Genomic DNA, 27,696 nt, shown 5'->3' with positions numbered 1-27,696 from the left:
ATCTTGTATCTTTAGAGCTCATACCTCCAGTTCTCGTACCTCCAGAGCTCGTATCTCCAGAGCTCGTATCTCCAGTTCTCGTATCTCCAGTTTCTCGTACCTCCAGTGCTCTTATCTCCAGATCTCATACCTCCAGATCTCGTATCTCCAGTGCTCATACCTCCAGTGCTCGTACCTCCAGAACTCGTTTCTCCAGTGCTCGTACCTCCAGAACTCGTTTCTCCAGTGCTCGTACCTCCAGTGCTCGTACATCCAGTGCTCATACCTCCAGTGCTCGTACCTCCAGAACTCGTTTCTCCAGATCTCGTATCTCCAGATCTCGTATCTCCAGATCTCGTAGCTCCAGTTTCTCATACCTCCAGTTCTCGTGTCTCCATTGCTCGTATCTCCAATGCTCGTATCTCCAGTGCTCGTACCTCCGGTGCTCGTACCTCCGGTGCTCGTACCTCCGGTGCTCGTATCTCCGGTGCTCGTATCTCCGGTGCTCGTATCTCCGGTGCTCGTATCTCCAGCGCTCGTATCTCCAGAGCTCGTATCTCCAGAGCTTGTATCTCCAGCGCTCGTATCTCCAGCGCTCGTATTTCTAGAGCTTGTATCTCCAGTGCTCGTATCTCCGGTGCTCGTTTTGTGCTGTGTATGTTGCGTTATGTTGTGCTGTGCTGTGTGTTATGCTATATTGTGCTCTGCTGGTTGTGTTGTGCTGTCTTGTGCTGTGCTGTATGTGTTGCGCTATGCTGTACTCTGCTGTATGTGCTGTGCTCTGCTGTGTGTGTTGCGCTATGTGTACCGCCCCGCGGGCTCGGCCGGCTGCCGAGCTGCTCGGACCCGTGCTCGTATGGTGGGTGGTGGCTCGAGCTCCTCACGGACCCGGGGGTCAAATCGCTCTGCAAGGGGGTTGGCGCTACACGCAGGGACTTCGGTAGGAAGTTCCACTGCCGGGGCCGCGGTGGTATGGTTTGTAAGTTCGTGACGCCACCCACGGGTTGTGGTGAATGGATGGACACCACCGCTGACGTTAACTAGGCCTCCCGGGGACGGTGTTGTGCAGCTTGGTGTTGACCCCTCTGTGGGTAGGGGAGTTATGGTCCCGGGGGCCTGGATGCTGGTGCGGCGCGGCCCGAAGGCACTGGTGTACACACTATGACACAACACACTGGAGTCTCTGGTAAACCAAACGGAATGATGAACGGTGCCCGCAGCCGGCTGCAGCTTCTCCCTTAACGGGTTGGTGGTTTCCACCTTTCTCCTGCACCTCTTTAGTGTAGACGTTATGACTCCTATGCCTGAGCAATGGTAGTCCGCTCCCCGACTTGCTGTATGTCGGGAGAGCCCTGTGTGCCCGCAGACGCTGGCCCTTTGGGACTCTATGCCTGGGTGGTGGCTTTATCCTGTATGGTTGGGCTGTTGTCTTCAGTCGGGTGTTGTGTGGGAAAGGTCCTAAAGTCCAGTCCTCAATCAGTTGATTCGGCTTAGCCTAGTGGTTTCTGGGCTTCGTACTGTGTCTGAGTACCCCTCCTGGTGCTCCGGTTTCCAATCGGTTCCCCGGTTCGGTACCGGCGGGCCACCACCCGTCCCCGGTCCCTACGGTTCCACCGGCTGTAATCCCAGCTCCTCCAGGCGGCCACCACCGTCTGCCTCCTTGCCAGAGGTGACTGGGCTCCAACCCAGAAACCTGGTGTAGACTATGGCAGGCCTGGTCACAGCTCTGCCCTTGAACTTGACTTCTCTCCTCCACTGTCAAAGCGAATTATCTACCCTCTGTTTTCCCGCCTCAAGGCCTGTGAACTCCTCGGTGGGCGGAGCCAACCGCCTGGCTCCGCCCCCCCTGGTGTGGACATCAAAACTGGAGGGTGGTGACAAGGTTTTGAAGTTTGGCTGCTGTCACCTTTTTAAGGAGGGGGGTGTGTGCATGGGACTACCTGGGACGACCTGACTAGTCCAGGGCGTCACATATGCTGTGTGTGTTGTGCTATGCTGTGCTCTGCTGTATGTGCTGTGTTGTGCGATGCTGTGTGTGCTGCGCTCTGCTGTGTGTGCTGCGCTATGCTGTGTTCTGTGCTCTGCTGTGTGTGTTGCGCTATGCTGTGTTCTGTGCTCTGCTGTGTGTTCTGCGCTATGCTGTGTGTTCACCTTGGTTGAATGCAGAACGTCCGCGGGTTGCCTGTCCATCGCCGGTTTATTTTGTAACTACAAAAAGATAAAAGATTTTTAAACAGTATGCATTTTTTTCGAATGTTCCCTTATGGGAGGCACATGCTTAAACGTTGCAAACCATAACAACAGTTTTATTAATGCGGGAATGGGACCGGATCCTTCAGTCACCCACCCAAACAATCCTAGCCTTGATGCTGCCTCTAAGAAGTGGGCAGCACCCCTTTTTCCCAGTCCAGGAACGGGCCCAGGTGTTGTCCAACGGGACGGGTGCAGGTTTCACATCTGCTTGTCTCTCGGAGGCCCCACGTCCAGGGGGCCCCTGACCCGGAGGATGGCCACTGGTTGCAATGGTGGCGGGCCTCGGCCATCTGTTTCCCCAGTCTGCCTCTCCGGATGCTGTGAAACGGGAAGGCCAGTTAGGGATTATTTACAAGCCCAATAGTTTTTGGGTTGGCCTGTAAGTTCTTGGCCTTGTCTTTATGAAAACGGGGCAAAAACAACGAGCAGTATGGTCCCAACGGGGACTGTTCAACTTGGCAACCGGGATCCGCTGCCTTTAACTTTCATCCTCCTCGTACTCAGCCTCAACGGTCACTCCAGGGCTGTACGGTGGGGGAAGGGTCTGGGAGCGCACCGGGCCTTCATGGCGTGCCCTCCTCTGTACACGCAGGGCAAATCAGCCCCTCTCCCCACATTGGCGGGTGTAGCTAACCAGCTCTCCGGGGATCAGGTCACGGTCCGGGTGGCCCATGGGCAGGTGGGGGTAGACGTCCTGACGGGACACAAAGACCTCCGCTTCCAAGCCGGGCTCAAACACGAACCCCCACCCTCTGTCGGGGTCAAACCTCCTGACCTGGCCTTCGTGCCTCGGGCCCCGTACCCGAAAGGTAGCATTACGGAGATTGTCCTTCTCCTTTATGGTGCGGGCCAGGACCTCCTCCTTTTTCCTCTCCCGGGCTTCAATTTCCCGGCCTAGCTGGCGCTGCTGTCACTCCCAGTATGGGGCGTCCATTTGCCCTCCTTGCGCGCGGATTGGGCCCAGCTGGAGTTCCCCCGTGCCGGCCACGACCTGCACCTCATCTGGGGAACCCCGCTGTGTCGCGGCCTGGAGCGCTGCCTCACAGCAACAACCCTGCGCTGCCTCAGCCGAGGCCTGGGGTCGGGAAACGGCCAGCTTTACCGGCTGGGCGGGTCTCCGGTGTGCGACAGCCTCCCTCTTGGCTGGGCGGACTGCCGGGGCTGGGGTCTCTCTGGGCGTCGCTTTTTCCGGGACTGGCGGGGCTACATCTGGGATGGGCACCTTCCAGGGTAACGGGGTCGGTGCGGGCCGAGCATACGGCCGTCCGTGGGCCGCTTCTACAGGTGGGTCCTCACGGGCAGTTGGGATGGGTTCCACCGCCGGTGTGAGGGGCGGCAGACCGAGCGGGGGGGGCAGCCACAGCTAGAACAGGCCGTGGAGGAGGCGACAGGGGAAGCGGGGGCAGACCGGGTCCCTCAGCCGCAGTGGCCGGTCCCTCCAGGACATAGGGGCGTGGGTCGCTCACCCGCTCATCCAAATTCGCCTCCACCTCGTGTGCCCGCACAGCCGAAGCTATCTCCCCCATCTCGGTTGCCCACTGCTCCATTAGGTACCTCACCTGCACTTGCAGGCGGCAACACATGAGAGTCGTCCAGGCTTCCACCCATGCCGCTGTTCCGGGCGCGGGCTCCGGGAATTCGGGCTTCTCTGACGGGGCGGACATGTTGCAGCTTGTTTGTCCAGGAACCAGACGGGTGGCAGAGTCTTGGAGCCCCTGCCCTTTATCCCCTCAGTCACATGAGGCAGGACCTTCGCCCGCCCCCCCTTGGTCTTTTCGGGGCACTCCGCTTGCTTTCTGCACCGATCTGCTCTCAGGGGGCAGGACTTCATTTTCGCGCCCTTTCTGCTTGGAGAAGACGGCTTGGGCGGGAAACTTCGCGCCACTGGATAGTGACAAGATGGCGGATTCGTCAAATTTTTCAACGGGGACTCCGCTGACAATAACTTCAAGGCGCACTTCCACAGGTAAGTGGATGGGTTCAATCCTGTTCACAGCGCCAGAAGAGCGTATGTGTACCGCCCCGCGGGCTCGGCCGGCTGTCGAGCCGCTCGGATCCGTGCTCATACGGTGGGTGGTGGCTCCAGCTCTTCACGGACCCGGGGGTCACGTCGCTCTGCAAGGGGAATGGCGCTACACGCAGGGACTTTGGTGGGGGAAGTTCCACGGCCGGGGCCGCGGTGGTTTGTAGGGGATTTAAGTTCGTGACGCCATCCACGGGTTGTGGTGAATGGATGGACACCACCGCTGCCGTTAACTAGGCCTCCCGGGGACGGTGTTGTGCAGCTTGGTGTTGACCCCTCCGTGGGTAGGGGAGTGATGGTCCCGGGGGCTCGAGGGAGGTGCTGAGTGCTGGTGCGGCGCGGTGCGCGGCCCGAAGGCACTGGTGTACTCACTATGACACAATACACTGGAGTCTCTGGTAAACCAAACAGGATGATGAACGGTCCCCGCAGCCGGCTGCAGCTTCTCCCTTAACGGGTTGGTGGTTTCCACCTTTCTCCTGCACCTCTTTAGTGTAGACGTTATGACTCCTATGCCTGAGCAATGGTAGTCCGCTCCCCGACTTGCTGTATGTCGGGAGAGCCCTGTGTGCCCACAGACGCTGGCCCTTTGGGACTCTATGCCTGGGCGGTGGCTTTACCCCTATGGTTGGGCTGTTGTCTTCAGTCGGGTCTTGTGTGGGAAAGGTCCTAAAGTCCAGTCCTCAATCAGTTGATTTGACTCAGCCTGTGGGTTCTGGGCCTCGTACTGGGTCTGAGTACCCCTCCTGGTGCTCCGGTTTCCAATCGGTTCCCCGGTTCGGTACCGGCGGGCCACCGCCCGTCCCCGGGCCGTACGGTTCCACCGGCTGTAATCCCAGCTCCTGCAGGCGGCCACCACCGTCTGCCTCCTTACCAGAGGTGACTGGGCTCCAACCCAGCCACCTGGTAGACTATGGCAGACCTGGACGCCGGTCTGCCCTTGAGCTCGACTTCTCTCCTTCACTGTCAAGGCTAATCATCTACCCTCTGTTTTCCCGCCTCCAGGCCGGTGAACTCCTCGGTGGGCGGAGCCAACCACCTGGCTCCGCCCCCTGGTGTGGACATCAAAACTGGAGGGTGGTGACAAGGTTTTGAAGTTTTGCTGCTGTCACCTTTTTAAGGAGGGGGGTGTGTGCATGGGACTACCTGGGACAACCTGACTAGTCCAGGGCGTCACATATGCTGTGTGTGTTGTGCTATGCTGTGCTCTGCTGTATGTGCTGTGTTGTGCGATGCTGTGTGTGCTGCGCTCTGCTGTGTGTGCTGCGCTATGCTGTGTTCTGTGCTCTGCTGTGTGTGTTGCGCTATGCTGTGTTCTGTGCTCTGCTGTGTGTGTTGCGCTATGCTGTGTTCTGTGCTCTGCTGTGTGTGTTGCGCTATGCTGTGTGTTCTGTGCTCTGCTGTGTGTGTTGCGCTATGCTGTGTTCTGTGCTCTGCTGTGTGTTCTGCGCTATGCTGTGTGTTGCACTATGCTGTGTGTGTTGTGCTATGCCTTGCTCTGCTGTGTGTGTTGTGCTATGCCTTGCTCTGCTGTGTGTGCTGCGCTATGCTGTGTTCTGTGCTCTGCTGTGTGTGTTGCGCTATGCTGTGTGTGCTGTGCTATGCTGTGTGTGTTGTGCTATGCTGTGCTCTGCTGTATGTGCTGTGTTGTGCAATGCTGTATGCGCTGCGCTGTGCTCTGCTGTGTGTGCTGCGCTATGCTGTGTGTGGTGCACTATGCTGTGTGTGTTGCACTATGCTGTGTGTGTTGCGCTATGCTGTGTGTTGCGCTATGCTGTGTGTTGCGCTATGCTGTGTATGTTGCGCTATGCTGTATGTTGCGCTATGCTGTGTGTGTTGTGCTATGCCTTGCTCTGCTGTATGTGCTGTGCTGTGCTCTGCTGTGTGTGTTGCCCTATGCTGTGCGATGCTGTGTGTGCTGCGCTATGCTGTGTTCTGTGCTCTGCTGTGTGTGTTGCGCTATGCTTTGTGTGTTGCACTATGCTGTGTTTGTTGCGCTATGCTGTGTGTTGCGCTATGCTGTGTGTGTTGTGCTATGCCTTGCTCTGCTGTATGTGCTGTGCTGTGCTCTGCTGTATGTACTGTGCTGTGCTCTGCTGTATGTACTGTGCTGTGCTCTGCTGTATGTGCTGTGCTGTGCTCTGCTGTATGTGCTGTGCTGTGCTCTGCTGTGTGTGTTGCCCTATGCTGTGCGATGCTGTGTGTGCTGCGCTATGCTGTGTTCTGTGCTCTGCTGTGTTTGTTGCGCTATGCTGTGTGTGTTGCACTATGCTGTGTTTGTTGCGCTATGCTGTATGTTGCGCTATGCTGTGTGTGTTGCGCTATGCCTTGCTCTGCTGTATGTGCTGTGCTCTGCTGTATGTGCTGTGCTCTGTTGTATGTGCTGTGCTGTGCTCTGCTGTATGTGCTGTGCTGTGCTCTGCTGTATGTGCTGTGCTGTGCTCTGCTGTATGTGCTGTGCTGTGCTCTGCTGTGTGTGTTGCGCTATGCCTTGCTCTGCTGTATGTGCTGTGCTGTGCTCTGCTGTATGTGCTGTGCTGTGCTCTGCTGTATGTGCTGTGCTGTGCTCTGCTGTATGTGCTGTGCTGTGCTCTGCTGTATGTGCTGTGCTGTGCTCTGCTGTGTGTGTTGCGCTATGCTTTGTGTGTTGCGCTATGCTGTGTGTTGCGCTATGCTGTGTGTGTTGCGCTATGCCTTGCTCTGCTGTATGTGCTGTGCTGTGCTCTGCTGTATGTGCTGTGCTGTGCTCTGCTGTGTGCGTTGCACTATGCTGTGCTGTGCTGTGCTCTTTTTTTTTGTTTGGGTCAGAACCTGTTGCATGTTTCGGGGTTCCGCTGCCTCCTCAGCGCTCGAGACCAGTTTTGGGGACAATAAAGTGTTTTTCTTGGGGTTCCCCGGCCGCTGTCTCTGTAGGATCATAACATAAAGGAATCAGGAAGCGCAGAGACAAAAACAAAGCGGAGAGGTCGTGCTGCGCTTAAAGGGCCCCTGTCACGTTGCATTATGCTATGAATCTGCAGATATGGGGTTAATCCGCATGTTAACAGCACTTAAAGTCTGTGAGCCGCGGATACAAGTTCCCCGGCACTTTGGGCGCAGATGCGCTGCAGCACGAGCTGTCAGTCACAGTGCCGGGCCATGCGCACAGCTGCTGCTGGGGCCGAAATCCAGAAGTGGCAGGAACATTGTTCCACCATAAACCGGCCACGACCAGGCGCTGAGGAGGGAAGGAATTATCACAAGAGTTGTCCAAGAGCCGAGCGCACCTGAGGAGGCCACAGACGGAGCGGCAATCAGCAGGGACAAGTGTTCAATAGAAAACAATAAGTAATGCTCTCCCCCTCCATGGCCTGTGTGCACGCTCCAGTATGCACGCCCCCTGTATGCACGCTCCAGTGTGCACGCCCCCTGTATGCACGCTCCTGTATGCACGCTCCTGTATGCTCGCCACTGTATGCTCGCTCTTGTACGCACGCTCCTGTATGTACGCCCCTGTGTGTACGCCCCTGTATGCACGCCACCCATGCAAGACTCCACTTTTGAACAAAAAGTATATTCAAGAGCTTAAACGTTACTCAACAACATTTGGACAAGTCTGTAAAATACTGCAGAATATAGTCTGGGCAGATGAGACCAAAATTGAATCCTTTGGAGGCTATAATACACCATGTTTGGAGGCGAAAAGGCAAATCACCCCAAAACACCAAGCATGTTGCCTGTGTGTATTGGACGGGTTGTTACTGACATCTGGGGAGAAATTCATGTTGCTAGCAGCACTAGAAATATATTCACTTAGAAAGTTGGTGACATGTTCAATGACTTATTTCACCCTCCGTTTGTGGCCACGGCTCCTTCATGGACACAGCTGTGATGAAGATCTGCTGCGCTGCAGTAACACATGACCATGGAGAGGGGGCGCTCCGCTGAGAGCAGCAATACCAGGAAACATCACTTATTATACAATCTTATAAATTGTATGTTATAAGGAATAATTTGAGTGGCCGCCATTATTTTCGTCTCTTGGTCCTGGAGGTCACTAGATCTTCACAGGAGCCACTGGATCCTCTTCATCCTCCATGACGACATCCCGGAGCTGGTGGATGTTACAGACCTTCCCTCCTCCACCTTCTGTTTGAGGAGGCCCCACAGATGCTCCATAGGGTTTAGGTCTGGAGACGCTCGGCCGGTCCAGCACCTTTACCCTTAGATTCTTTAGCGAGGCAGTGGGGGTCTTGGAGGTGTTTCGGGTCGTTTTCATGTTGGAATATGAAGGGAGGGGATCCTGCTCTGCTTCAGTGTCAGGACATGTTGGCATTCGTGGTTCCCTCAATGATCTGTAGTCCCCACAGCCCGCAGCACTTGTGCAGCCCCAAACCCTGACCCTCCACCATCATGCCTGACTGTAGGCAGGACACACTTGTCTTTGTTCTCCTCACCTGGAGTCGCCGCACACACTGACACCATCTGATCTAAACAAGTTTATCGTGGTCTCATCAGACCCCAGGACGGCTCCAGTAATCCATGTCCTTAGTCTGCTTGTCTTCAGCAAACTGTTTGCGGCTTTCTTGTGCATCATCTTTAGAAGAGGCTTCCTTCAGGGACAACAGCCATGCAGAGCAATGTGATACAGTGTGTATTGTCTGAGCACTGACAGACGGATCCCCCACCCCTGTAACCTCTGCAGTGTGCGGCGTATGGTGTGAACACTGACAGGCGGACCCCCCCCCACCCCTGTAACCTCTGCAGTATGCACTGTATGGTCTGAGCACTGACAGGCGGACCCCCACCCCTGTAACCTCTGCAGTGTGCGGTGTATGGTCTGAGCACTGACAGGCGGACCCCCACCCCTGTAACTTCTGCAGTGTGCGGTGTATTGTCTGAGCACTGACAGGCGGACCCCCCACCTCTGTAACCTCTGCAGTATGCACTGTATGGTCTGAGCACTGACAGGCGGACCCCCCACCCCTGTAACCTCTGCAGTGTATGGTGTATGGTCTGAGCACTGACAGGCGGACCCCCCACCCCTGTAACCTCTGCAGTATGCACTGTATGGTCTGAGCACTGACAGGCGGACCCCCCACCCCTGTAACCTCTGCAGTGTGCGGTGTATGGTCTGAGCACTGACAGGCGGACCCCCACCCCTGTAACTTTTGCAGTGTGCGGTGTATTGTCTGAGCACTGACAGGCGGACCCCCCACCTCTGTAACCTCTGCAGTGTGCGGCGTATGGTCTGAGCACTGACAGGCGGACCCCCCACCCCTGTAACCTCTGCAGTATGCGGTGTATGGTCTGAGCACTGACAGGCGGAACCCCCACCTCTGTAACCTCTGCAGTGTGTGGTGTATAGTCTGAGCACTGACAGGCGGACCCCCAACCCCTGTAACCTCTGCAGTGTGTGGTGTATGGTCTGAGCACTGACAGGCGGACCCCCCCACCCCTGTAACCTCTGCAATGTGTGGTGTATGGTCTGAGCACTGACAGGCGGACCCCCCACCCCTGTAACTTCTGCAGTGTGTGGTGTATGGTCTGAGCACTGACAGGTGGACCCCCCACCCCTGTAACCTCTGCAGTGTGTGGTGTATGGTCTGAGCACTGACAGGCGGACCCCCCACCCCTGTAACTTCTGCAGTGTGTGGTGTATGGTCTGAGCACTGACAGGTGGACCCCCCACCCCTGTAACCTCTGCAGTGTGCGGTGTATGGTGTGAACACTGACAGGCGGACCCCCCCACCCCTGTAACCTCTGCAGTGTGCGGTGTATGGTCTGAGCACTGACAGGCGGACCCCCCACCCCTGTAACCTCTGCAGTGTGCGGTGTATGGTCTGAGCACTGACAGGCGGACCCCCCACCCCTGTAACCTCTGCAGTGTGTGGTGTATGGTCTGAACACTGACAGGCGGACCCCCCACCCCTGTAACCTCTGCAGTGTGCGGTGTATTGTCTGAGCACTGACAGGCGGACTCCCCACCTCTGTAACCTCTGCAGTGTGCGGTGTATTGTCTGAGCACTGACAGGCGGACCCCCCACCCCTGTAACCTCTGCAGTGTGCGGTGTATTGTCTGAGCACTGACAGGCGGACCCCCCACCCCTGTAACCTCTGCAGTGTGTGGTGTATGGTCTGAGCACTGACAGGTGGACCCCACCCCTGTAACCTCTGCAGTGTGCGGTGTATGGTCTGAGCACTGACAGGTGGACCCCCCCACCCCTGTAACCTCTGCAGTGTGCGGTGTATGGTCTGAGCACTGACAGGCGGACCCCCCACCCCTGTAACCTCTGCAGTGTGTGGTGTATGGTCTGAGCACTGACAGGTGGACCCCACCCCTGTAACCTCTGCAGTGTGCGGCGTATGGTCTGAGCACTGACAGGCGGACTCCCCACCCCTGTAACCTCTGCAGTGTGCGGTGTATTGTCTGAGCACTGACAGGCGGACCCCCCACCCCTGTAACCTCTGCAGTGTGTGGTGTATGGTCTGAGCACTGACAGGCGGACCCCCACCTCTGTAACCTCTGCAGTGTGTGGTGTATGGTCTGAGCACTGACAGGCGGACCCCCCACCTCTGTAACCTCTGCAGTGTGTGGTGTATGGTCTGAGCACTGACAGGCGGACCCCCCACCCCTGTAACCTCTGCAGTATGCGGTGTATGGTCTGAGCACTGACAGGCAGACCCCCCGCCCCTGTAATCTCTGCAGTGTGCGGTGTATGGTCTGAGCACTGACAGGCGGACCTCCACCCCTGTAACCTCTGCAGTGTGCGGTGTATGATCTGAGCACTGACAGGCGGACCCCCACCCCTGTAACCTCTGCAGTGTGCGGTGTATGGTCTGAGCACTGACAGGCGGACCCCCTACCCCTGTAACCTCTGCAGTGTGTGGTGTATGGTCTGAGCACTGACAGGCGGACCCCCACCTCTGTAACCTCTGCAGTGTGTGGTGTATGGTCTGAGCACTGACAGGCGGACCCCCCACCTCTGTAACCTCTGCAGTGTGTGGTGTATGGTCTGAGCACTGACAGGCGGACCCCCCACCCCTGTAACCTCTGCAGTGTGCGGTGTATGGTCTGAGCACTGACAGGCGGACCCCCCACCCCTGTAACCTCTGCAGTCTGCAGTGTATGGTCTTAGCACTGACAGGCGGACCCCCACCTCTGTAACCTCTGCAGTGTGTGGTGTATGGTCTGAGCACTGACAGGCGGACCCCCCACCCCTGTAACCTCTGCAATGTGTGGTGTATGGTCTGAGCACTGACAGGCGGACCCCCCACCCCTGTAACCTCTGCAGTGTGCGGTGTATGGTCTGAGCACTGACAGGCGGACCCCCACCCCTGTAACCTCTGCAGTGTGTGGGGTATGGTCTGAGCACTGACAGGCGGACCCCCACCCCTGTAACCTCTGCAGTGTGTGGTGTATGGTCTGAGCACTGACAGGCGGACCCCCCACCCCTGTAACCTCTGCAGTCTGCAGTGTATGGTCTGAGCACTGACAGGTTTGCCCCCCCACCCCTGTAACCTCTGCAGTATGCGGTGTATGGTCTGAGCACTGACAGGCGGACCCCCCACCCCTGTAACCTCTGCAGTGTGCAGTGTATGGTCTGAGCACTGACAGGCGGACCCCCCCACCCCTGTAACCTCTGCAGTGTGCGGTGTATGGTCTGAGCACTGACAGGTTTGCCCCCCCACCCCTGTAACCTCTGCAGTGTGTGGTGTATGGTGTGAGCACTGACAGGCGGACCTCTACCCCTGTAACCTCTGCAGTATGCGGTGTATGGTCTGAGCACTGACAGGCGGACCCCCACCCCTGTAACCTCTGCAGTGTATGGTGTATGGTCTGAGCACTGACAGGCGGACCCCCCACCCCTGTAACCTCTGCAGTGTTTATGCTCTGAGCACTCATACATCTATTCTGAACAGACGACCTCTGGATATGGCACTGAGCTCATGCTCTCGGCTCCTGTGGTCGGCCATGGCGAGGCTGTTCTGAGTGGATCCTGTCTGGTTATACCGCTGTATGGTCTTGGCCCCTGTGTGCAGCTCAGGGTCAGGGTGGTGACAATCTTCTTATAGCGTTGGCCATCTCCTGACACCGGTGAAACCGCTCCACTCATGAGATTTGATGCAGGTCGCCCCAGCGCTCCACCGCTCGCCGCTCCCAAATCAAAATTGGGTTTAATTTCCAGAAATCGGCTGTGCTCAGCCATAAAGTTATATCTGCGAGTCACATGGGGGGGTCTCAGCGAACCCAGGACCCCCAGGGACGTCACGCGGGCCCTTATCAGGAGATTCATATTTACTAATAGCAGAGAAGTGTGTGACCTCCGGGGCCGGGGGATGGGGTCAGGGTGAACTGTCCAATCAGGGCCTAAAGAATCAGAACTAGGGGGGTCCAGGGAGAAAATCCAGTTTTTGGGGGGCGCTATTTAGTTACTGATCATAACAGCTAAGATTTTCTTATTGTCTTTTTTCTCTTGTTCCTCTTTTTATCCTCCCGTTTCTTTTCTTCTATCTTTCTTTATCTTCTGGTTATTCCTCTTATGTTTCTTCTTTGTTCTCGTCATCACTCGTTTTCCATTCTTCTTCTTCTCCTTTTCTTTCCTTTCTTCTGTTTTCCTCTTGTAGCTCTTTTATATTTTCATTCTTTGTTATTTATGGCTTCTGTAGATTTCTCCTCATCCTTCACTTTTTCTTCCCATCTTTCTTGTATTTATTTTCGTTATTTTTCTCATCTTGTTTCTATTTTCCTATCCTTTCTTTTTTCCTCTTTTGCCTCCCCTTCACCTTCCTCTTTATTTTCCCCTTTTCTTTTTTACGTCTTCTTTTTCTTCCTTTTCCTCCTCTTCTGCATCTTTTCCCTCCACTTTGGGCTGGATTCATCTGTCCTGTTTTTCTCATAAGTGACTTCTGGTTTTTGCTGATATTTTTTGTGCCAAATTCAACAACTTGGCGGAAACAATTCATGAATCTTAACCAAAGCCCAAAATTGTATTTTTTTTTTGGAAAAGTCACTTGTTTCATAAACGTTACCAAAACTGCGGCAAGTAAAGAAACCGCGATGTGAACCGGTGCCGGAGGTTCAGCAAAGCCTGCGACAAGTAAAGAAACCGCGATGTGAGCCGGTGCCAGAGGTTCAGCAAAGCCTGCGACAAGTAAAGAAACCGCGATGTGAGCCGGTGCCAGAGGGTCAGCAAAGCCTGCGACAAGTAAAGAAACCGCGATGTGAGCCGGTGCCAGAGGTTCAGCAAAGCCTGCGACAAGTAAAGAAACCGCGATGTGAGCCGGTGCCAGAGGGTCAGCAAAGCCTGCGACAAGTAAAGAAACCGCGATGTGAGCCGCTGCCAGAGGTTCAGCAAAGCCTGCGACAAGTAAAGAAACCGTGATGTGAGCCGGTGCCAGAGGTTCAGCAAAGCCTGCGACAAGTAAAGAAACCGCGATGTGAGCCGGTGCCAGAGGGTCAGCAAAGCCTGCGACAAGTAAAGAAACCGCGATGTGAGCCGGTGCCAGAGGTTCAGCAAAGCCTGCGACAAGTAAAGAAACCGCGATGTGAGCCGGTGCCAGAGGTTCAGCAAAGCCTGCGACAAGTAAAGAAACCGCGATGTGAGCCGCTGCCAGAGGGTCAGCAAAGCCTGCGACAAGTAAAGAAACCGCGATGTGAGCCGGTGCCAGAGGTTCAGCAAAGCCTGCGACAAGTAAAGAAACCGCGATGTGAGCCGGTGCCAGAGGGTCAGCAAAGCCTGCGACAAGTAAAGAAACCGCGATGTGAGCCGCTGCCAGAGGTTCAGCAAAGCCTGCGACAAGTAAAGAAACCACGATGTGAGCCGGTGCCAGAGGTTCAGCAAAGCCTGCGACAAGTAAAGAAACCGCGATGTGAGCCGGTGCCAGAGGTTCAGCAAAGCCTGCGACAAGTAAAGAAACCGCGGTGTGAGCCGGTGCCAGAGGTTCAGCAAAGCCTGCAACAAGTAAAGAAACCACGATGTGAGCCGGTGCCAGAGGGTCAGCAAAGCCTGCGACAAGTAAAGAAACCGCGATGTGAGCCGGTGCCAGAGGGTCAGCAAAGCTTGCGACAAGTAAAGAAACCGCGATGTGAGCCGGTGCCAGAGGGTCAGCAAAGCTTGCGACAAGTAAAGAAACCGCGATGTAAGCCGGTGCCAGAGGGTCAGCAAAGCCTGCGACAAGTAAAGAAACCGCGATGTGAGCTGGTGCCAGAGGTTCAGCAAAGCCTGCGACAAGTAAAGAAACCATGATGTGAGCCGGTGCCAGAGGTTCAGCAAAGCCTGCGACAAGTAAAGAAACCGCGATGTGAGCCGGTGCCAGAGGTTCAGCAAAGCCTGCGACAAGTAAAGAAACCGCGGTGTGAGCCGGTGCCAGAGGTTCAGCAAAGCCTGCGACAAGTAAAGAAACCGCGGTGTGAGCCGCTGCCAGAGGTTCAGCAAAGCCTGCGACAAGTAAAGAAACCGCGGTGTGAGCCGGTGCCAGAGGTTCAGCAAAGCCTGTGACAAGTAAAGAAACCGCGGTGTGAGCCGGTGCCAGAGGTTCAGCAAAGCCTGCGACAAGTAAAGAAACCGCGATGTGAGCCGGTGCCAGAGGGTCAGCAAAGCCTGCGACAAGTAAAGAAACCGCGGTGTGAGCCGGTGCCAGAGGGTCAGCAAAGCCTGCGACAAGTAAAGAAACCGCGATGTGAGCCGCTGCCAGAGGGTCAGCAAAGCCTGCGACAAGTAAAGAAACCGCGGTGTGAGCCGGTGCCAGAGGGTCAGCAAAGCCTGCGACAAGTAAAGAAAACGCGGTGTGAGCCGGTGCCAGAGGGTCAGCAAAGCCTGCGACAAGTAAAGAAACCGCGATGTGAGCCGGTGCCAGAGGGTCAGCAAAGCCTGCGACAAGTAAAGAAACCGCGGTGTGAGCCGGTGCCAGAGGGTCAGCAAAGCCTGCGACAAGTAAAGAAACCGCGGTGTGAGCCGGTGCCAGAGGGTCAGCAAAGCCTGCGAGCCTTCTAGAAAGAGGCATTCTCTGAATCTAAATCATCTGGAGGAAACGCAGCCATGCAAAGTGCGACAATCACAAAGACACTGAACTTTCTTTCTCTTTCTTCCCTTCCTTTTCTTTCTTTTCCTTTTTCTTTCTTTCTTTCTTTCTTTCTGTCTTCTGTCTTTCTTTCTTCTTTCCTTCCATCTTTCCTTTTTTCTTTCTTCTTTCTGTCTTTCTTCTTTCGTTCCTTCCATCTTTCTTTCCTTCTATCCTTTTGTCTTTCTTTATTCCTTCCTTCCGTCTTACCTTTTTTCTATCTTTCTTTCTTCTTTTGACCCTTCCATCTTTCTTTCTTTCCTTCCTTCCTTTTGTCTTTCTTTCTTCTTTTGACCCTTCCATCTTTCTTTCCTTCCTTCCTTCCTTCCTTCTTTTTTTCTTTCCTTTTCTTTCTTTCTTCTTTCTGTTTTACTTTTTTCTTTTCTTCCGTCTTTTTTCTTTCATCTTCTTTCTTTTTTTTCTATACTTCAATTCCTCTTTTTTGTTTATTTGCTATTATTCATTATCTTTTTTTCCCTCATTTTCGTTCCCTCTTTTTCCTTTTATTTTCTTCTATTTTTTTCTTATTATTCTCTTCTGTTTACTACTTTATTTTGTGACTAATTCTTTTTTTCTTCTTTTTTTCCTGTATTATTCCTCTTTTTCCTATGTTCCTTTTTTTTCTTCATCAGTTTCCTCTTCCAGTTTCCTCCTTTATCTGTAGCATTTTTCCAGTACTCTCTTCATGCTTTCTTCTTCCTTTTCTTCTTCCTTTTCGCCTTCCTTTTCGCCTTCCTTTTCGCCTTCCTTTTCTCCTTCCTTTTCTCTTTCCTTTTCTCCTTCCTTTTCTCCTTCCTTTTTTCTTTCCTTTTCTCCTTCCTTTTCTCCTTCCTTTTCTTCTTCCTTTTCTTCTTCCTTTTCTTCTTTTCTTCTTCCTTTTCTCGTTCCTTTTCTCATTACTTTTCTCTTTCCTTTCCTTCTTCCTTTTCTTCTTCCTTTTCTTCTTCCTTTTCTTCTTTTCTTCTTCCTTTTCTCCTTCCTTTTCTCATTACTTTTCTCATTACTTTTCTCCTTCCTTTTCTTCTTCCTTTTTCTTTCCTTTTCTCTTTCCTTTTCTCCTTCCTTTTCTCCTTCCTTTTCTCCTTCCTTTTCTCTTTCCTTTTCTCCTTCCTTTTCTCCTTCCTTTTCTCTTTCCTTTTCTCTTTCTCCTTCCTTTTCTCCTTCCTTTTCTCCTTCCTTTTCTTCTTCCTTTTCTCCTTCCTTTTCTCCTTCCTTTTCTTCTTCCTTTCCTTCTTCCTTTTCTCGTTCCTTTTCTCCTTCCTTTTCTTTCCTTTTCTCCTTCCTTTTCTCCTTCCTTTTCTCTTTCCTTTTCTCTTTCTCCTTCCTTTTCTCCTTCCTTTTCTTCTTCCTTTTCTCCTTCCTTTTCTCCTTCCTTTTCTTCTTCCTTTCCTTCTTCCTTTTCTCGTTCCTTTTCTCTTTCCTTTTCTCCTTCCTTTTCTCCTTCCTTTTCTCCTTCCTTTTCTCTTTCCTTTTCTCTTTCTCCTTCCTTTTCTCCTTCCTTTTCTTCTTCCTTTTCTCCTTCCTTTTCTCCTTCCTTTTCTTCTTCCTTTCCTTCTTCCTTTTCTCGTTCCTTTTCTCCTTCCTTTTCTTTCCTTTTCTCCTTCCTTTTCTCTTTCCTTTTCTCTTTCCTTTTCTCTTTCTCCTTCCTTTTCTTCTTCCTTTTCTTCTTCCTTTTCGTCTTCCTTTTCTTCTTCCTTTTCTCTTTCCTTTTCTTCTTCTTTTTCTTCTTCTTTTTCGTCTTCCTTTCCTCTTTCCTTTTCTCTTTCTTTTTTGTCTTCCTTTTCTTCTTCCTTTTCTTCCTCCTTTTTTTCTTCCTCGTTTTGCTTTTTTGCTCACCACTAGCCGACCTTACACAACTATTGGATCCCTTTAATCTCGGCACCTGTAATATCGCACGGACGATACATTTTTATTTATTACCTACAGCCATAGGTACGTGTTGCACCGATTTATGCGCCGACTCCTTTCTTTTGTTGTGCTGTAGTTTCTTGTGCTGTAGCTTCTTATGGGCGGGTGTCTGACTCGTGGGGTTGCGGTTGGATGATTCGCGGTGAGGACGGGACCGTCCTGCGTTTTTGATTAGTGTTTCCCCTCGGTTCTTCATTTCTGCAGGGTTTATTCTCATTATGGGTCTGTCTTACGTTTTAGCATCAGTATTTCCAGCTATAAACCCCCGTTATAATGGGTGGTCCCCTGCAGCGCTCGTTTACCGTCACCTTTTCCAGCTGCGTCGTCTCCTTTCCTTCCCCTTTGCGGGGTCTTGAGGAGCTTTAGAAACAGATATATTGGGAAATATCAGAAGTTTCCAATATAAACTGATGAATCACCCGGATAATGGTGGTCCCCGGTCTCTGCGGTAAAGTCTTCTGTTGTTTTCCGCCTTCAGGGACCCCAGTGATGGGATATTTTGTGTCCGCCCCTCCCCCGCTCCTGCTGATTGATCAGATGGAGGCCGGGCGGCGGGATCGATACCTCATTACTGGGAGGACTCCATTACAAGTCGTCCCATTATTCCTCTGTTTTACACTTTCCCTTCACGCCTGTGACCTCTCCTCTCGTCGTCCGCCATCCCCCGCTCAGCCCCGCATCTGTCCCCTTCATCCGTCCTCGCCTCCATCACACGTCTGTATCCCCCGTATCTCGTGGCCGATATTCCTCCCGATGTGATGAATCCGTTCTATTTGAGCAGCGAAAATCTGCAACAGCGTCCACAGTGCACAGCGGAGAGAGGTCAGCCCCGCCCCCTGACAACCGGCCTGTGTATAGGGTGTGAGGTTGTCAGCCCCGCCCCCTGACAACCGGCCTGTGTATAGGGTGTGAGGTTGTCAGCCCCGCCCCCTGACAACCGGCCTGTATATAGGGTGTGAGGTTGTCAGCCCCGCCCCCTGACAACCAGCCTGTATATAGGGTGTGAGGTTGTCAGTCCTGCCCCCTGACAGCCGGCCTGTATAGAGGGTGTGAGGTTTTCAGTCCCGCCCCCTGACAACCGGCCTGTGTATAGGGTGTGGGGTTATGAGCCCCGCCTTCTGTTACTGACAACCGGCCTGTATATAGCGTGGGAAAGGTTGTCAGTCCCTCCCCTTTTACTTACAACCTGCCTGTATATAGTGTGTGAGGGGTTGTCAGCCCCACCCCGTGTTATTGACAACCTGCCTGTATATAGGGTGTGAGGGGTTGTCAGTGCCGCCCCCTGGTATTGACAACCTGCCTGTATATAGGGTGTGAGGGGTTGTCAGCCCCGTCCCCTGTTACTGACAACTGGACTGTATATAGTGTGTTAGAAGTTGTCAGCCCCACCCCCTGGTACTGACAACCTGCCTATATATAGAGTGGGAAAGGTTGTCAGTCCCACCCCTTTTACTTACAACCTACCTGTTTATAGCGTGTGAGGGGTTTTCTGCCCTGCCTTCTGTTACTGACAACCTGCCTGTATATAGGGTGTGAGGGGTTGTCAGTCCCGCCCCATGTTACTGACAACCTTCCTGTATATAATATGTGAGGGGTTGTCAGCCCCACCCCCTGTTACTGTTACTGACATTCTTCCTGTATATAGAATGTGAATGGTTGTCATCCCCACCCCCTTTACTGACAACCTGCCTGTATATAGGGTGTGAGGGGTTGTCAGTCCCGCCCCCTGTTGCTGACAACCTTCTTGTATATAGAGTGTGGGGGGTTGTCGGCCCAACCCCCTTTTCTGACAACCTGCCTGTATATAGGGTGTGAGAGGTTGTCTGTCCCACCTTCTGTTACTGACAACCTGCCTGTATATAGGGTGTGAGAGGTTGTCTGTCCCACCTTCTGTTACTGACAACCTGCCTGTATATAGGGTGTGAGGGGTTGTCAGTCCCGCCCCCTGTTACTGACAATCTGCCTGTATATAGAGTGTGAGGGGTTGTCAGTCCCGCCCCCTGTTACTGACAACCTGCCTGTATATAGGGTGTGAGAGGTTGTCAGTCCCGCCCCCTGTTACTGACAACCTGCCTGTATATAGGGTGTGAGAGGTTGTCAGTCCCACCCCCTGTTGCTGACAACCTGCCTGTATATAGAGTGTGTGGGGTTGTCAGTCCCGCCCCCTGTTACTGACAACCTGCCTGTATATAGGGTGTGAGAGGTTGTCAGTCCCACCCCCTGTTACTGACAACCTGCCTGTATATAGAGTGTGTGGGGTTGTCAGTCCCGCCCCCTGTTACTGACAACCTGCCTGTATATAGGGTGTGAGAGGTTGTCAGTCCCACCCCCTGTTACTGACAACCTGCCTGTATATAGAGTGTGTGGGGTTGTCAGTCCCGCCCCCTGTTACTGACAATCTGCCTGTATATAGAGTGTGAGGGGTTGTCTGTCCCACCTTCTGTTACTGACAACCTGCCTGTATATAGGGTGTGAGGGGTTGTCAGTCCCGCCCCCTGTTACTGACAATCTGCCTGTATATAGGGTGTGAGGGGTTGTCTGTCCCACCTTCTGTTACTGACAACCTGCCTGTATATAGTGTGTGAGGGGTTGTCAGTCCCACCTTCTGTTACTGACAACCTGCCTGTATATAGTGTGAGAGGTTGTCAGTCCCGCCCCCTGTTACTGACAACCTGCCTGTATATAGTGTGTGAGGAGTTGTCAGCCCCTCCCCCTGGTGATGACATCACTGATATAATGTGATGAGAGCACACACCTTACAGTACACCGCCGACCTCCATCTTCTAGCTGTCAGTCTATGTGCGGCCTTTGCTTCGCAGGGACTCGCTCATGCATTTCGTGACATTTCCATAAGGCACGAAAAAACCTCAATCAGCGAGGAAGGTCAGAAGCCGAGGAGGAGGCCATCATGTTCTCTGTCTCCCCGACACGTCCCCGCCGCCCCGAACCCTGAGAGAGCGAGGCTGCGAACACTCAACGACGACGGAAAACAAAATAACAGGGGCCCCAACTACCAGATACACTGAAGATAAGGGCCACGGATGGAAGCAACCTCATACATGAATGGTCAGCGGAGGGACTCAGGGCAGCGAGCAGCGTTTCATCCTTCCAGACGTCCCAGCAGTCTGCAGATAGCCTTACCCCGGCCTCTCCAGTCCAATCCCTCTACTTTCAGTCTGGTCCTGGTGTTTATCATAGGAGGGAAGGGGCTGCTTTTCTGCCTTTCTTGACACTAGGCAGCCCCCAAACGCCTTGTCCTCACACCTGCCTGCTGCCATTCCGGGGCAAGCTCTGCAATGGTTTCTTGCAACGATCCCATAGCTGTTTCCTCTTTAGGAGACGATTCTTGCACTTGCTGATTTTTCTTGGGCAATATGAAGGCTTCTTCACAGTGATTGAACCTGTCTCTTTGAACTTCTTGGTGAACCAATAATTGGTTGATTTAGGGGCAGTCTCACAAGCAGCAATGTCCTTGCCTGTAAATCCCTTTTGATGTAATGCAGTGATTATGGCACAGAAGACAATGATTTGAAACACCAGCCCTCTGTTAAAGGAGCCAGTCTGCTCTTATAATTCACATAACACATTGCTATCAGCTGCCTTGTTCTTGTTAACCCTTTCTCAAGAGCAGTGAGATTACGGAAATTATGTAAGCCGCTCATTCTGTGGTGAGGCTGAAATTTAGTGGAAATAGAGTTTTTCGGGTGATGTTAAAGTGCATGGGAAGGAATGACGCTGCAAGTCATCTGACCGCTCTTTACAACCTCGAATTAATGGGGTTATCGGGAACGTTCTTTACTTTTGTGGGGCTATGTGCTTACTGGTAGGTGGTTGCTGTCTACCGTCCTGTAATTTGGTCTCAGTTTGCCCTGGGATATATGTGATGGTGGAGTATGGGGGGTTGTGTATAGTTTTGTGCAGGTTCGTACTTTAGGTGTGCTGCTCTGTCCATTCTGTATTCCTTGTGTGTACATTGTCCTGTTTGCAGGTTAATCACCCCCTGCTGGGCTTTTGTCACTAAGTCTGGGGGAGGGGGCCTGGGATCCACCTAAACTCTCTGTTTTACCTGGAGATTAGTTAGTCCGGCTGGAAACTACAAAGAAAAGCAAGAAGATTCATCCTCTGAGGTTAGAAGCTGCGGCTACAGGCAGCACCCCAGCGAGCCATTGAGACACCCCGATTTCCCTGGAAAATGACTGCTGGAGGATTGTGACTGACTTATTCTCTGTGGGAGAAGCTGAGGCTTCCCAGAGAGACCTAGACATGTATCCCTTACTGGACTGTATGCTTGTTCCTGGACTATTTTACCCTCTTTGTGGTGGATTATTTTTATGAACCCTCTGGATTGCATGGAGTAAATGTTCTTTGGATTGCGCACTCATCTTTCATTCTGTTGATTGTGTGATATCGGAGAAGGACCCCGTGACAATATATATATGACCTATTCTGAAAATAAGTGCTAGTAGGATTTTTCAAGCTTTTTGCAGTTTGCCTGAAATATAAGCCCTACTCAAAAAATAAGCCCCATTTGGGGTTCATTTTTGTGCACCATGCTGATAGTATCCTGCGGTAGGGCCTGTACAGCCGTTTCAGGAGATGTAACTTTTATTGCTGTATGTTGCCCCGTTGTGTAAATGTAAAACTCAGAAAATGTATAATTGCGCCTGCTGTTTATACAAAATGAATATTCACCTCTTCCCCCCTCTTCCCCCATCCATAATCCCTCCCACCGCTCTGTGCCAACGTCAATGATTCATGGCAGTCAGACTGCCGTATTACTCACTCGAGGCTCGCTAGCCATCCTCGGACTGACCGGCGGCTCTCCTGACCCGAGCGTGACGGCGTGTGTTTCAAAAAGGAGACAGCTGCACTTCTTTATGGTACTATGTTTCATTTTCAGTTTGCACCTGTTCACATTAGAAGGGTAGGATGTACCATCAGTCTTTTTCTTAGATTGCAAGGCTTGTATTTCAAGGCAGCTGTCATGCTCAGGTCAGGAGGTGCGAGGAATTATGGGTGGGGGAAGGGGCGAATATTCATTTTGCATTAACAGCCGATGTGCAATGCTAAGTTTTCCATGATTTACAGTAACACAACGGGGCAACATACATCAGTAAAAGTTACATATCCTGTCCAAGCACTATTTCAGGATATACTAGGTATCATTATGGCCTGACAGATTCCTCTTGAAGAACACAGCAGGACCCTTCATCAAAAAAGCAAAGAAATGTAAGACATTCCCTGAAAATAAGCCCTAGTGCATCTTTCGAAGCAAAAAATATTATAAGACCCTGCATTATTTTCTGGGAAACACAGTATATATAGTTCCCCCCCCCAAATCTCACACTCATATATATATATATATATATATATAATGTCCCCATCTAAATGGAAGGTGGAAGTAGGTCTCTGGTCAGATGAGTCCAAAGTAAAACTTATTAGGCCAAATACAAAATGCTATGTGTGGCAGAAAACTAACTCTGCACATCACCCTGAAAACTCCCTCCCCACCGTCACACATGGTGGAGGCCACATCCTGCTGTGAGGAGGCTTCTCTTCAGCAGGGGCAGGGAAGCTGGTCAGAGTTAATGGGAAAATGGATGGAGCTAAATACAGGGCAATCCTGGAGGAAAATCTGTTAGAGGCTGCAGAAGACGTGAGACTGGGGCGTAGGTTCACCTTCCAGCAAGACAACAACCCCCAACATCCTGCAGAGCCACAATGGAGGGTTTAGATCAGAGCATAAATGCGCAAAGCTGGAGAAACAGACCCCAAAGGACAGAGAAAGTGGTCCTACACATAAAATCCCAATAACATACAAGTAGGTTTGTGGGTGTAACGTGAAAGTGTAAGTATGGAAAAGTTCACGGGGTATGAATACTTTTTCAAGGTACTGTATATCTATCAGGAGGTGGATGAGGCAGATCGATATAGATATCCATGCTCGGCAGCGAGGTCCAGAATCATCATTCTGTGCTCATACAGGGGGGCTCAGGAGTCTGTATAGAGGATGGATCTCAGTCCCCTGTGCTTTACACTGCAGCGCACTGTCTGTGATCTGATGATGTGACTGTAGAAATGAACAAAGCTGTAAGCCGGCGGCGGCTGCACCCGCAGATATGGTACAAAGGAGTGATCACAGCAATGTATAGGATGGATAGCGCCACGTGGAGCGTCGTCTGCCGGAGCTGGGGACGGGGACGTCCGCCAGAGCAGAGGGGAGGAGTGAGGGGGGAGAATTTATCATTTTATTGTAATCTCATCCTTTATTATAAACAAAATTGAAATAATAATGAAAAATGAAATAACCGGAGGAGAAGCATTGTGTCCTCGAACGGCGCCTTCTGCGATCAGAACATTCAGCACTATTTGTGGGGATTCTTCATCTTTTCACGTATATTACAAATTACAGATAGGAAAAATGTTACAATGTGTCAGTGCAGGGAAAACTCATCAGAAGTCAGTGCAGACTGGATACAACTGTAACAAACCCTCAGCTCTGAGAATTAGATGACACAGCGTTCCTTAAGTGATTGGCCTAGAAGGCTGCAGTGTTCTTCTTTCCGCTCATTCACTTCTGCCTTCTCTCCCCACAGGACGCTTTGCTGACACTTGGTTCCGCCATCGACATCCCGCGCCTCCGCGAAGCCATCAAAGATGCCATCACTTCTGTCCTGCCAAAAGTGGTGAGTGCAACATGGAGCAACACAAACCAAAGTCACCGATCACAGGCAGAATTATACTCCAGTGCAGCGCTCATAATACAGCTGTCATTGTCACTGAAAGAGTTGTCTTTCAGATAGGCTCTACCACAACACCTCAGCTGAATAGTGAGTGCAGCTCTGCAGTATAATACAGGATCAGTAATGTAATGTATGTACACAGCGACTGCACCAGCAGAATAGTGACTGCAGCTCTGGAGTATAATACAGGATGTAGCTCAGGATCAGTAATGTAATGTATGTACACAGTGACTGCACCAGCAGAATAGTGAGTGCAGCTCTGGAGTATAATACAGGAGGTAACACAGGATCAGTAATGTATGTGCACAGTGACTGCACCAGCAGAATAGTGAGTGCAGCTGTGGAGTATATGATGATTCCATTATTTCTGACCCTTTCCTGTGTATATGCAGTGCACTGTGTGAATAGTGGTGTAATATTGCAGCTTGCGGTGCTGTGTAGTATTTGTGGCTCTGGGTCTCTGGTGTCTCCTGAGATTCATCTTTTCTCTGGGAGCAGACACTGATGTAGATGGGACGCCCGATATCCAGTGTGTCGGGGGTCTCCCTATAACCAGTGTGTCTGGGGTCTCCCGATATCCAGTGTGTCGGGTTTGTCTTGATATCCAGTGTGTCGGGTTTGTCTTGATATCCAGTGTGTGGGGGGTCTCTTGATATCCAGTGTGTCGGAGGTCTCCCGATATCCAGTGTGTCGGGGGTCTCCCTATATCCAGTGTGTCGGGGGTCTCCCTATATCCAGTGTGTCGGGGGTCTCCCGATATCCAGTGTGTCGGGGGTCTCCCGATATCCAGTGTGTCGGGGGTCTCCCTATATCCAGTGTGTCGGGGGTCTCCCTATAACCAGTGTGTCGGGGATCTCCTGATATCCAGTGTGTCGGAGGTCTCTTGATATCCAGTGTGTCGAGGGTCTCCCTATATCCAGTGTGTCGGGGGTCTCTTGATATCCAGTGTGTCGGGGGTCTCCCTATATCCAGTGTGTCGGGGGTCTCCTGATATCCAATGTGTCGGGGGTCTCCCTATATCCAGTGTGTCGGGGGTCTCCCTATATCCAGTGTGTCGGGGGTCTCCTGATATCCAGTGTGTCGGGGGTCTCCCTGTATCCAGTGTGTCGGGGGTCTCTTGATATCCAGTGTGTCGGGGGTCTCCCTATAACCAGTGTGTCTGGGGTCTCCCTATATCCGGTGTGTCGGGGGTCTCCCTATATCCAGTGTGTCGGAGGTCTCCCTATGACCAGTGTGTCGGGGGTCTCCTGATATCCAGTGTGTCGGGGGTCTCCCTATATCCAGTGTGTCGGAGGTCTCCCTATAACCAGTGTGTCGGGGGTCTCCCTATATCCAGTGTGTCGGGGGTCTCTTGATATCCAGTGTGTCGGAGGTCTCCCTATGACCAGTGTGTCGGGGGTCTCCCTATATCCAGTGTGTCGGGGGTCTCCCTATATCCAGTGTGTCGGGGGTCTCCCTATATCCAGTGTGTCGGGGGTCTCCCTATATCCAGTGTGTGGGGGGTCTTCCTTCTCTCCCTGTTGGATGCTCTGGGTGCAGTGATGGCTGCATTTCACCCTTTCTGCTCTCTAGCGCCCCCTGCTGTCATACGCCTGGTTATACTGGCTGCGGTGTGACCTCCTGACTGTCCTCCCCTCGGTGTCCGGGTTTCGCCTCCCTCGTGGTCGTCCTTTGATATCCTCTTTTGGCGGTTTTTCCGCTTTCTCGGCAGATTGCTGACTTTGTGTGAATGAGGACAGTGAATAATGAATGAGCGCGCGGCGTCTGCGGGGAGTGCTGCTGTAACGCAGACCGTGGAGCCTCGTCCTCTGCGGACCCCGGGGGGTGCAGTGCAGAGAAGCAGAATTTGGAATTAGCCATGTGCTGCAGATCCCGGTCACAGCTGCGCGGAGGGGTGGGGGTCCGGCGTTTGGGGAGACGGAGCTGCTGAGGTCGGGATATAAAGGCGCTCTGGTGGCACAGATACCGGCTCCGCTCCCCCGGCACCAGCAAGTGTTAGTAGAACGGAAACTTGGTTGTGTCCTAGATTGTGCGTCCTAGATTGTGCTCCACGGCGCGACGCCCCGCAACGTCCCAGATACAGCGGAGACAAGGAGCCAGGAAAAGTGCTGCAAACTGGTGAGGACCGGACCACCGAACGCTGGGAACTATGACTGCTCCAATGATGGCTCTACCCAACCACCTGAACCTGTCCATCCGGGGACGCTGTGTACCATAGTGATGGATGGGACCACGGAGAGGTCACTGTGCACCGATCATCCGTCCCCCGATTGCCCATACCCTATACACCGATTGCCCGTCCCCCATGCACCAATCGCCTGTCCCCCATGCACCGATCGCCCGTTCCCCATGCACCGATCGCCCGTCCCCCATGCACCGATCGCCCGTCCCCCATGCACCGATCGCCCGTCCCCCATGCACCGATCGCCCGTCCCCCATGCACCGATCGCCCATCCCCCATGCACCGATCGCCCGTTCTCCATGCACCGAGCGCCCATCCCCTATTCACTGATCGCTGCCCCCCATGCACCAATCGCCCATCCCCCATGCACCGATCGCCCGTTCTCCATGCACCGAGCGCCCATCCCCTATTCACCGATCGCCCGTCCCCCATGCACCGATCGCCCGTCCTCCATGCACCGATCGCCCGTCCCCCATGCACCGATCGCCCGTCCCCCATGCACCGATCTCCCGTCCCCCATGCACCGATCGCCCGTCCCCCATGCACCGATCGCCCGTCCCCCATGCACCGATCGCCCGTCCCCCATGCACCGATCTCCCGTCCCCCATGCACCGATCGCCCGTCCCCCATGCACCGATCGCCCGTCCCCCATGCACCGATCGCCCGTCCCCCATGCACCAATCGCCTATCCCCATGCACCAATCGCCCATCCCCCATGCACCGATCTCCCGTCCCCCATGCACCGATCACCTGTCCCCCATGCACCGATCGCCCGTTCTCCATGCACCAATCGCCTATCCCGATACACCAATCGCCCATCCCCCATGCACCAATCGCCCGTCCCCCATGCACCAATCGCCCATCCCCCATGCACCGATCTCCCGTTCCCCATGCACCGATCGCCCGTCCCCCATGCACCAATCGCCCGTCCCCCATGCACCGAGCGCCCATCCCCTATTCACCGATCGCCGGTCCCCCATGCACCGATAGCCCGTTCTCCATGCACCGATCGCCTATCCCGATACACCAATCGCCCATCCCCCATGCACCGATCGCCTGTCCCCCATGCACCGATCACCCGTCCCCCATGCACCGATCGCCCGTCCCCCATGCACTGATCGCCCGTCCCCCATGCACCGATCGCCTGTCCCCCATGCACCGATCGCCCGTCCCCCATGCACCGATCGCCCGTCTCCATGCACCGAGCGCCCATCCCCTATTCACCGATCGCCGGTCCCCCATGCACCGATAGCCCGTCCTCCATGCACCGATCACCTATCCCGATACACCAATCGCCCATCCCCCATGCACCGATCTCCTGTCCCCCATGCACCGATCGCCTGTCCCCCATGCACCGATCGCCCGTCCCCCATGCACCGATCACCCGTCCCCATGCACTGATCGCCCGTCCCCCATGCACCGATCGCCTGTCCCCCATGCACCGATCGCCCGTCCCCCATGCACCGATCGCCCGTCCCCCATGCACCGATCGCCCGTCCCCATGCACCGAGCGCCCATCCCCTATTCACCGATCACCTGTCCCCCATGCACCGATCGCCCGTCCC

The 27,696-nt window shown here is 53.4% G+C and overlaps 1 long non-coding RNA gene across 1 annotated transcript in view; it reads left to right on the top strand.

Annotated features, from left to right (window-relative positions):
* LOC142290761 (uncharacterized) overlaps positions 1-23,894 on the top strand; it is a 178,826-nt gene extending 154,932 nt beyond the window's left edge. Inside the window, exon 3 of the long non-coding RNA XR_012750381.1 lies at positions 23,803-23,894. This is a non-coding gene — a long non-coding RNA (uncharacterized LOC142290761). The remainder of the gene's footprint in view (positions 1-23,802) is intronic.
* Positions 23,895-27,696: the final 3,802 nt, after the last annotated feature.

Source organism: Anomaloglossus baeobatrachus, chromosome 2, assembly GCF_048569485.1.
Source record: "Anomaloglossus baeobatrachus isolate aAnoBae1 chromosome 2, aAnoBae1.hap1, whole genome shotgun sequence".
In the NCBI taxonomy this organism is placed as follows: Eukaryota; Metazoa; Chordata; class Amphibia; order Anura; family Aromobatidae; genus Anomaloglossus; species Anomaloglossus baeobatrachus.
Note: the sequence above shows the minus strand (reverse complement) of the source record. Positions and strands in the feature narration are given on the sequence as shown.